We start from the raw sequence: 11,118 nt of genomic DNA, 5'->3' as shown, positions 1-11,118 counted from the left end.
CTGCTATGTTAAATGAGGGGTAGCCAACATGGCGCCCTGCAGGCATTGGTGGACTGCAGCAACAATCTGTCTTGGCGGACATGAGCAGTGATCATCATGGGATATGTAGTCCAACAAAGCAGAGGACAGCACTTTGGCTACCCCTATATTAAAGCTTCTGTCTTTACACAAGATTGCCTTTGTTTGTGTGAAGGATGTACACTCACTCTCGCCAGTACTTAAGTACTTCTCCATTTTTTCATTCTATGCAGCAAGGCCATTCCACACTGCGGCATCTACTCCCAACATCTGCATCCCATGGGCCTTTTCTTTTACTGTAGACACATTTTTTCATTGTAAGCCATTCGGTTTGGAGGTGTTTGGTGTTTTGTTTTGTTTTTTACATAGTGAAAGAGATTAAAGTTCCTACAAAATATTGTCAACCCATAGCATTGCCTTCCCAGATAGTAAATATGTCTGGCAAGTAGAAGAGCATAGATTCTAGTTAATATTTATTATTGGTAATAGAATCACATTGTAGCATACAACTACGTACTCATCCTTTCTTGGAAAAACAAGATTCCAAAGTGGTTACAAAAGTAAATAATTTCTGAGAAAATGTTATATGTGTTGTTTGGTTACTGGATAAACTGCCCCTTAAGCATCATGAATGAGTTTACTTCAGAACATTGAAACTATTCTATGCACTGTAGCATTTTGATCTCATGCCTTTTTATGTGCCAATATATACTTTGGATCACAAATTCAGTCCAGCCTGACAGCTCTCTGGCAAACTTCACAAGATATTACATCAGTTCCCCTCATTGAAGACTAAAGCATTTCAGTACTGTATTGGGAAAATCATCCACAGGCTAGTATTCCAGCCAAACTGGGGGCCACTGTGCACACCTTATTGTTCAGTTGCCCAATGTTTATATAGTATCTGCTTGTGTTTTGCATTGTCAAATCAGCTACTAATCAAATTACTGTGTTGGGAAATTTTTGTGGTATTTGGCAGCAGCTGAGGGTAACATATTATGAAGATCATAAATCACTACCCATTTTATATATCAGCATTACAAGTAAACTTATATGTAACATACATAACTGAATCTTTAGGAAACACAGCCAGGAGGAAAAATAAGGCCTCTTGCTGAAACTCTGCCATTGAAATGCTTGGTGACTTTTAGCACTTTGCTTCATATTTCGGTCTGATTAATATATCTGATTGGAAATGCAATAGGTTACTTAAATGATGACCTTGGCTCTCCTACTGCACAGTTGCAGCTGACGTAAGCTTTCCATTTAATAATTGTGGGTGCTGAACTATAGAGAGTTAACCATGCTGGATAAATTAACACAAGTACAAAGGTACAACCTTGTGCATGCGTTGCAACCAAGTCGTGGAGGTGAATGCCTAAAGGAAGGAGGAGGAGGAGAGTTTGGATTTGATATCCTTAGGGGTCTCAAAGCGGCTAATAATCTCCTTTCCCTTCCTCCCCCACAACAAACACTTAAAGGAGTTGTTTTGGATAGAAGAAAAAACCCCACAGGTCCATAATGAATGCCAAGATACAGTGCGCTGAATTCAACAAACCCATTCTGATAGTGGAAGCCAGAGCTATGATTCCCGCTAGCGCCACAGGGCTCTCTCCCCCTCGCCTTTACCTGTGTGCCCCTGCACCTCCTCTAAATCCACTCTGGTGGGTTGGGAGTTACATTGAATTCCTCCGAGTTTATTGATCTGAATCCTTCTTCAAGAGCAACCCAGCACATCCAGCTCTAGCATAAGGCCCTGTTCACAGGGCTGGCACATCCCACCTGAGGCGAAATGAGAAGTGCTGCCCTGCTGCCACTACTCTGCCATTGAGAACTTGCCAGAAATTTGCGCCAATGCTAGCCCCATTTCTCTGACACTGGTGGAGGTGGCAGGGTGGGTGGGGTGCTCATGGAGGGGCCACTTCGGGAGTTTTCACTGCCTGAGGCAACTGTTTCACCCTGCCTCATGGGTGGACCGGCCCTGCCTCTTACATGCATATAGCTGATCTGTGGATTCGGATTCCAACTCAACTTCAACAAGCACCCAGCACTATAAATTATTTAAGAGAGCTTTCCCTGAAGAGTGACTCAGCCATTTTATATTGTATGCTATATAGAATTTTGTAACTTGATGCTTCAAAAAAAAATTTAGATTGTTATGTATATTTCATTTTTATTATATATGTTGTATATAAGTAGTTCTCTTGTATACTACTTTGAAAACATGTTGGGAAGCAGTTTATAAATCCTGAAATAAATGTAGTGCATCCTAGATTCTTGTTTTGTTCGAGGAAAGCACTTCTTTCCTCTTCTATGCTATGCCCCTCTTCTCTGTTGTTCAATCATAGAAATGTAACTCAGTTAAATTGTAGGCTGGGCAATTCGGGGAGTTATCACCTCTTCTATGTGTCTGTGCTTCTGCGGCAATGGTTCCTTCTAACGCAAATCTGGCTGGCTGGACAGTGATATATGCACAGTGACCAGATGCAATGCAGGCCAGGGCTGCAGAAGAGGGAATTTCAGCAAGTTCACCTCTGTTGATGGCAGCATTGTAATCTGCACCTGTATATTCCTTCTTTTACAAAACTCTCAAAGGTAAAAAGTCGACACTGGTCACAGTACCCGCTGGCGAACACATGATCCAAAGAAAAGTGGAGGGAGAAATGGCGAATCAGTGGAGGCTTGGGAAGCTGGTTGCAGAAATTTAGGCTGTAAGATGCCGATAGAATCTCTAAGATGTATTTTTGTTAAAAAGAAAAAGTGCAGCGTTGGCTAACGTACATTGAAAAAGCAATAAACACCCGCAGACTTAAAAGGGGAGGAAATTTCTATGTTTTAGCATAAACCTCTCCTGAGAACTATTATTTTGTTTACTTGAAATCTCTGACAAGCAGGAAAGATTTATCGCGTGGGTTTTTACACAACTCCCCCTTCCCTTTAAAATAATAAAAAAGATAGGCGAGGAAGAGGGACAGGTCATCCAAACTGGCCTCTATGCACTTCCCAATGATTTAGCTCTAAAAGACTCCAGCAGCCACCAAAACCTTTCGCCACCTCGCACTGGTTCTGCTGCTCATGACAGATGCTCTAATTGTGCTCTCAGAAAGCTCGCCTGCATCCCAGAAGGAGCTAGTTAAACACAGGTTCTTGCTGGAGGCTGACAGCCGATGGGCTCCCCCTAGGGGTAGATGGGTCTCAGCGGAGCGAAGGAGCTGGGGCACGTTGCCAGGAAACAAGCCCCACAGCCTCTTCTGACAGGAAAACACAAGGAGCAATGAAGAGCGCTTCTTTGCGGGCGGGTGGGGAGGGGGAGAGGTCTTTTGTTAGGCTTTCGTAGCTTCTTGCCAGCATTACCTCAGCTCAGTATATCCCGATTATTATTTTTCTGGCACTCTGTTTACTGGAATGCTGTGAACTGCAGGGCCAAGTTCTCACACTGCCGAGCAACCTTTCGGAAGCTGTTTTTCATTATTTGTCCCCCTTCTTTGCTGAAATAAGATTCTGCTGCTGCTGTTTTGAGAAGCTCGGAGTTGTTTGATGGTGCGTTCATGAGAAACTGAAGGGGACCTCTGTCCTCACCATTTGCACAAGAATGGGAAAGCGGAATCCCCAAAGCAGTCGCAGCCCCTTCCCAGTTCACTTTCCACACAGGAACCCCTGTTCATTAGGCTTTGGGCCCGGCTTCCATTTCTAACAATGAAACGTGACAATTAAAAGAGAGATTCCTAAAAGCATTTCCATGCATGGTCCTGCCTCCAATTGTCTTATAATCTGTGAAACTGACATTGGCCAGGATACTTTTCTATGTTACCAATGCATCTTTTCCAGAGGGCCCCAACCTCATCATTATATAACCCCAACTTCCCATCTGGGAGTCCACTGCCCCACCCCCGCAGAGCCCCAGAGCCTCCTTCTCCTTCTCCTTATCTTGTACAGTGGTACCTCGAGTTACAAACGCCTCAGGTTACAAACGCTTCAGGTTAGAAGCTCCGCTAACCTGGAAGAGTTACCTCAAGTTGAGAACTTTGCCCCAGGATGAGAACGGAAATTGTGTGCCGCCGCCGGCGCAGCAGCAAGAGGCCCCATTAGCGAAAGCATGCCTCAAGTTAAGAACAGTTTCAGGTTAAGAACGGACCTCCAGAACGAATTAAGTTCATAACTAGAGGTACCACTGTACTATGAAGTGCAGGTAATTGGGCTGAATAAGTGCCCAACGAATGACTAAATACCCACTGAAAGTTATGGGTGGCATCCAAGTGCCTCATACTCTGAGTAGACCCATTGAGATCAATGGGTCTTATTTTAGTCATTATTAGCATATGTGTATGTTCTCAGTGTCATCACTGTTTATTTGTATACCACATTCCCATAGCAAACCATGTTCAGATGACTCGCCTTCCTTGGAGGTTTCAAAGTAGAGGTTGGATGGCCATCTGCCATGGATACTTTAGCTGAGATTCCTGCATTGCAGGGGCTGGACCAGATAACCAAGGGCCCCTTCCAGCTCTACAATTCTAGGATTCTATGCTTCTATGTTTGGACCAATTAAAATTAATTCTGAGTAGAAATGTATAGGATAGACAATCCTATACATCTGGTGATCTTATGTTTAAAAAGAAAGGCAAAAAAGCAGCAAATTTTCTTAGTAATTGTTATGCGAAACAATTTTTTGAAAGTTAAGAATTCATCCGCTGTACAGTGGTACCTCGGGTTACATACGCTTCAGGTTACAGACTCCGCTAACCCATAAATAGTGCTTCAGGTTAAGAACTTTGCTTCAGGATGAGAACAGAAATTGTGCTCCAGCGGCACAGCGGCAGCAGGAGGCCCCATTAGCTAAAGTGGTGCTTCAGGTTAAGAACAGTTTCAGGTTAAGAACGGACCTCCGGAACAAATTAAGTACTTAATCCGAGGTACCACTGTACTCTTCCAGTGGAAGAGCGCTAATTTAAATGTTTTGAAGAAAAGCTTTTTATAAAATTCCAGACACGAAGATGTCATATGCAGCAGCAGAGCATATGCCTGCACTGCCCAAGGCGGGCGTGCTCCCGAGGGGTGTGGGGTGTGGAGGGTGCCCTCTCAGGCGCGGGGATAGCCACTCGGGTACACGGAGCGATATGTGTGCCCTGCAGCCGGGGGCGGAGCAAGCCACCTATGGTGGACATTCGGCGTGCCGCCTGCCCACGACTCCCAAGCCTCCCCCAAGCTGTCAAAATGAAGGGGGAAGGGGGGAATGCCACTGGCAACACAGCGCAGCTCCCTCCTTTCCCCAATGTTTTGGGGTAGGCTTGGGAGTCGCGGGTGGGCAGTGTGCCAAATGTCACCCCCTTCAGCGAATACACCCGGGGGGCTCCACCCCCACCTCCCCCTTCCTCCGCCTCTAGTTATATGAAGATATAAAACCATCGTTTGCTTCTACATGAAAACCAAAAAGATTAACATTTATCAACTGGGTTGGTTCTTATTTAGTTCTAGAAAGACTGTGCGCGTGTGCACACACACACACCGCTTCTTCAGTATACATCTACCTAGATTTTAAAAATGTGTAAACCATAACACAGGTGTATCTACATACACACACACTGTAGGTAGACGGTGTTCTACAGTATTGCACCTTTGCATGGCTACTCAGAATAAGTACGACTGAGTTAAACAGGGATTTATCTCATGTAAGCATGCATAGGATAATAACCTGAGATACAGATTCACCCGTCATCTGCATAAGCCCATAATCGTGCCGTGCTGTTGAGTGTAGCCCTTAATTTTACTCATCCAGCTCACTATTAAACTTGTTATTAAAAGAAGCATTGTGTTACCTCTTCCTGCTCACTGTCGACGGATAGCAGCCAGAGTGCAGTGCCAACACAGCCTACTCTAGTGGAGAGTGACACTTGCGCATCGCTTTTCAGCAGCCAAGCTTCCTAAACACCTGCTCGTTTTTGCTGCCATTCTGGTTGTAGGCTAAAAAGAGCGCAGGACAGAGCAAGAGAAAGGCCTAGCATAAGGCGGAAAATAATTATTATTGCTTGCCAAATTATGACCATGATGACGATGGGCAGGCGAGCTCTAAGTCGTTGACCTGAGGCGATGCAATGTGTCATGGAAAAGGAGAGGCAGCCCAGGGACAGTGGAAGCCCAAGGCGTTGGTTTGTAATGGCTGTGAGGTCCAAATGCCAAAAGGTTTCTCTGAACCCCGTTTTTCTCTAGAGAGCAGTACTGATGCTCTTATAACCACTTGGACATAATAATAATTTAAAAAAAATATTCACATTTTCAACATCTAACCTAAGGCATTTGATCAAACAAAACAGAACAGCAAAACCTGAATGTAATCCAGAGCTTTCAAAACACCTGCGAATTAGTCAGTGGAAAATTCTCCTCATCTTCGCAAGCGCAGATGAGTTGAACCTTCTGGGCATTTCAGCAGTTAACCATCTGTACACATAACCTCTTTCTCTTTCCCGGTACACAGAAATCTTGCAGGGAGGTGCAAAATCCAATCAGTGAGATAAAGAAATATATTTACACCAGCTACACCTGTTCTAGAATTTATAGCCTGTACTGTACATTTTATATCATTCTCGCTCAAATATATATTCACAGAATATATTTAGAATGGACATTATATGTTTCTTCCCAATATATCTGCCCTAAACTTGTAATATCCATTGACTGATTTGTGATTTTTTTTATAATCAAATTTGCTTTTAAGGAAATATATTTATCTTATATACTTAGATATTGTTATGCTATAGGACAGGGCCAAAGTTCCTCCCAAGCCATAATTAAAAGCTTTAAAACAATTAAAAAGGAAAAAAAAGTAGCCAGCTGACATAGTAAATAAGTAAGACACAGGAAACTGCCATATACAGAATCAGGCCATTTGTCCAAGGAGATAAGTAACTATACAACCTTTAGCAGACATCTGAAGGCAGCCCTGTATAGGGAAGTTTTTTAATGTTTAATGTTTTATTGTGTTTTATATGGGTTGGAAGCTGCCCAGAGAAATGTTGGAAGGTATGCATTGCCTGGGCAGTTGTTGTGGGACACAGGAGGGGAGACGACCTCTCTGGGTTTTTGGAGGATCCTGAGGGAGAAGGAAGTGCTGGTGTCATTCTACGTTCTCCGCCTTGGCAGAGAGGTGACATGTCTGTTTGCCTTCTCCTTGCTTTTACACCCATAGAATAAACCCCCTACTGCTCCAGCATAGTGCTTAATAAGCGTTGGCCATAGAAGCTTGAAAGAAGCTGGATTGAATTTAGAAACTAGCAATCTGGAATCGCGTTCATGCCCTGTTTCCTGCCTGCCAGTCATTCGACCCTAGCACTTATTTAACATGTCATCTGCTCATTGATGAGGACATCCACTTTGACTCTTAGCATAAATGACCATCGCAGACACACTCTTGTCAGCGGTTTCTTCTTCATAGCACTGGGCAAGTTGCTTGTTGCAGAAGCTGCCACATCTGATCAGCCTCCCGAGTAAAGGATTTCTGGATACCTCTCAATACGAATCAAGGAGCTGACATTCATTTCAAAAGCAGTTCACTCTGAAAAGCATGCTCTTTCATCAGCGCCCACCTTTTTTCTTTTCTCTCCCCCCCCCTTCTAGTCAACTATAAACAGATCAATTCACAGTTTGGTTTCTCTGATTGCCCTTTCCATCAAATTAATGTTTCATCTTCCCGCATATTACTAATCTTTCAGTCCTTGCCCTCTGGTTTAGGCAGGCTGTGTCATGCATGGATTCCGTCCTGAAAACTGGTCTCTCATGCCTTATCACATGGGTAGATGCCCTGGGAGACCTTGAAGTAAAGGACACAACGGTTGAGGCAGGCTGATTTCTAATCTGCCACAATATCTGAGACCACATTCCACAAGACCCATGGAGAATGAAAGCATTGTGTCAGCAAGAGTTTGAGAATGAATATTTTATATGCAACTATACATAACATGTCAGCTTTGTACTCAAAAATCCAATTTTAGATACATAAGATATTGGGAGATAAGCACACAAATGACTGCCAACTTCGAAGGCACATTAAATTTAAGACAAACCACCACCTCAAGCCTGCATAGAAACCAAAGCTACTTGATACTGGAGTTCTTTTGCGTGGGCAGGCGGAGTCCCCAGATCCTGCACGGTCCCCCCGTCATGTGGAATAACGACTCAAGACAACGTGCTATGGGATTAAATTGGCCACAACTTTATTAGATTTCAAATGTGGGTAGACCTTGGCTCAGGCATTGGGCGTTCTCCCTCCCTGGTCCCCAGCCGGGGACCTAGGGAGCATCAGGGTTATCCAGTGTGTGTGTGGGGGATGGGCCGGCTCTGGAGAACATATGTTCAAGCAGAGATGGCCGCCCCCGTAACGCCGCCGCCGCAGGAGAGAGCAATGACGACCTTTCGGTGTACGGCCAAAGCCTCCCTTCAGAAAACCCCTTTAACGGGGAACCCTGGTATCGCCGCCGCAAGAGGAAGATGGACAAAAGGATTCCGCCCAAGGCCTGATACCGCCAAAGTTGTGACGTTTTGCTACGGGAAAGGCGAAACCTGCCAATGCAGGGAAATTCCTTTCCGGCCCTTTAACAGCGACCTTAACGTAGCAGCGCCCGCATACCTGTGAAGAAAAGTTAACCTGCAAAACCTGTGAAGAAAAGTTAACCTGCAAAATAAGACATTAACTGAGGGTGGGTAGGGTGGGAGAAGCTCTGGAGCAAAGTGAGGATTCCTAGGTAAGATCCTCCCTCTATTGTGTGGGCAGGTAATCCCTCCCCTACCTGGCCTGGTCTCCTTGGCAACGCTTCCCCCTGGTGGGATTGGACAACTGACTGAGGTAGGCGGAGACCTCCAGGTATCCCACCTGAGGGAAGGCAAAGCCAAGCCTATGCTGTTGGGGCCGCTCCAGACCCAAGGGCTGCACGCGCCCACACAAAGGGCGCCCCCCGTTTTAAGCAGGGAGCGGTCATTCCTCATCTCTCACCATCACTGCATATCAATGGTAAAAGGTAAAGGGAAAAGGTAAAGGACCCCTAAACAGTTAAGTCCAGTCAAAGGAGACTATGGGGTGTGGTGCTCATCTCACTTTCAGGCTGCGGGACCTGGCATTTGTCCACAGAAAGCTTTCCAGGTCATGTTGCCAGTATGATTAAACCGCTTCTGGTGCAACGGGACATCATGACAAGTGCCAGAGCGCATGGAAGTGCCGTTTACCTTCCTGCTGCAGCAATATCTATTTATCTACTCACACTGGTGTGCTTTCGAACTGCTAGGTTGGCAGGAGCTGGGACAGAGGAACGGGAGCTCATCCCGTTGAGCAGATTCAAACCGCCAACCTTCTGATCAGCAAGCCCAAGAGGCGCAATGGTTTAGACCACAGTGTCACCCATGTCCCATATCAATGGTATACCTTTCATGACTCTGTGCTTCACTCTCTCTCTCTCTCTCTCTCTCTATATATATATATAAATAGATGATAGATAGAGGATAAAGGACCTACTTGAAACCCTTGATAGGGCATTATACATTAGGGCAAGCAAAGGCACTTAAAATGCAATGGGAAAGTGGGGGACTTGTAAGCAAATCACTGCTCTGAAAGGTAGTAGAATCAGAAGATATCTGTCAGCAGTGGTTGAGACACAGCAATCCCTTCCATAGTGGCAGACACAGACCCTCCAAGTGTCCCTATTTTCCAGGGACAGTCCTGGATTTACAGAAGCTCTTCCCAGTTTCAGATTTGATCCTGGAATGTCCCACTTTTCCTTAGGACAGCCCTATTTTCATCAGAGAAATGTTGGAGGGTATGCAGACACTTAATAATAATAATAATAATAATAATAATAATAATAATAATAATTTATTATTTGTACCCCACCCATCTGGCTGGGTTTCCACAGCCACTCTGGGCAGCTTCCACAAAAACCAAAAATACACTAAAATGTTACACATTAAAAACTTCCCTGAACAGGGCTGCCTTAAGATGTGTTCTGAATGTTAGGTAGTTATGCCCCAACTATTGCTATTGGTATTATGCCCCAACTATTGCTAATATATACTATTTGTTTATCTAAATTACTTATAACCTCCTCATCATTGTCCACACAATCCCAGAGCAAGAATCAACATTAAAGTTTTCACATTTGCTATTTTGGGGAAAAGGGGGATCCTTTAACATCCACACCCACTTATTGTGTGGTAGTATTTGGAGAAAATACAATCTAGGGACTACCTGATCTCAGACAAACCCATCACAGGATAGATGCATCATAGTTACTAAGAAAAAAAGGAAGGGCAAACTATGGAGGCTCTAAGCCAGGTATAGGCAAACCTGGCTCTCCAGATGTTTTGGGACCACAATTCCCATCATCCCCGACCACTGGTATTGTTAGCTAGGTATGGTATTGGGTTTAACACATTTTATGTTACAAGGCGTGTTCTAACCAATCGTATAAGCACTGGTAGACGAACATTCTAATGGCAAATAAGTGCATGCACTTTCAACTGTCAACTGTCAACGGTCAGTTCATGCTCGGCATTATTATTGTGTTGTTCAGTCAGTTTGGTTCTTGTTTTCCTGTGAGTGAGCTGTTGTCACTAACAAATGTTAAATAAACGTAGTTGAGGAACTTATACTGCCTTGGGTTTCTGACTTTTTCCGAACATTTAACACCTGACCACTGGTTCTGTTAGCTAGGGATGGTGGGAGTTGTAGTCCCAAAACATCTGGAGGGCTGAGTTTGCCTATGCCTGCTCTAAGCAGTAGAAAATAAGACTGAAGCAGGAGCAGTGCACCAGAGGGGATGGGGAAGTGGAAATTCTTCAGGACCCTAGGGATTCCTGTTGCTTAGTGTCCAAACGACTCACCTATCAATCACAGCTCTTACTTCACTCAAAAACATAATAAAACATTAAACATTTTTTTTTAAAAAAAAAAACCCTTCCCTATATAGGATTGCCTTCAGACAGCTCAGGGGTCAGATAACTCCATATCCTCCAACATTTTTCTAATGAAAATAGGAACATCCTAAGGAAAAGTAGGACATTCGGGGATCAAATCAGAAACCAGGACGGCTTGTCTAAATCAGGGGCATTCCTGGTAAA

At 44.3% G+C, this 11,118-nt stretch overlaps 1 long non-coding RNA gene across 1 annotated transcript; it reads right to left on the bottom strand.

Annotated features, from left to right (window-relative positions):
- Nucleotides 1-1,886: 1,886 nt before the first annotated feature.
- Nucleotides 1,887-10,731, bottom strand: LOC308592634. Its single transcript, XR_014010589.1, has 3 exons — nt 10,247-10,731; nt 5,835-5,979; nt 1,887-3,708 (listed from the first exon to the last, which is right to left on the bottom strand). It is a non-coding gene; the product is annotated as an uncharacterized lncRNA (long non-coding RNA).
- Between the last annotated feature and the right edge of the window lie 387 nt (nt 10,732-11,118).

Source organism: Podarcis bocagei (genome assembly GCF_964188305.1).
Source record: "Podarcis bocagei genome assembly, chromosome: 8".
NCBI classification, from domain to species: domain Eukaryota; kingdom Metazoa; phylum Chordata; class Lepidosauria; order Squamata; family Lacertidae; genus Podarcis; species Podarcis bocagei.
The sequence above is the reverse complement of the archived record's forward strand: the minus strand, read 5'-3'. Positions and strand labels throughout refer to the sequence as shown.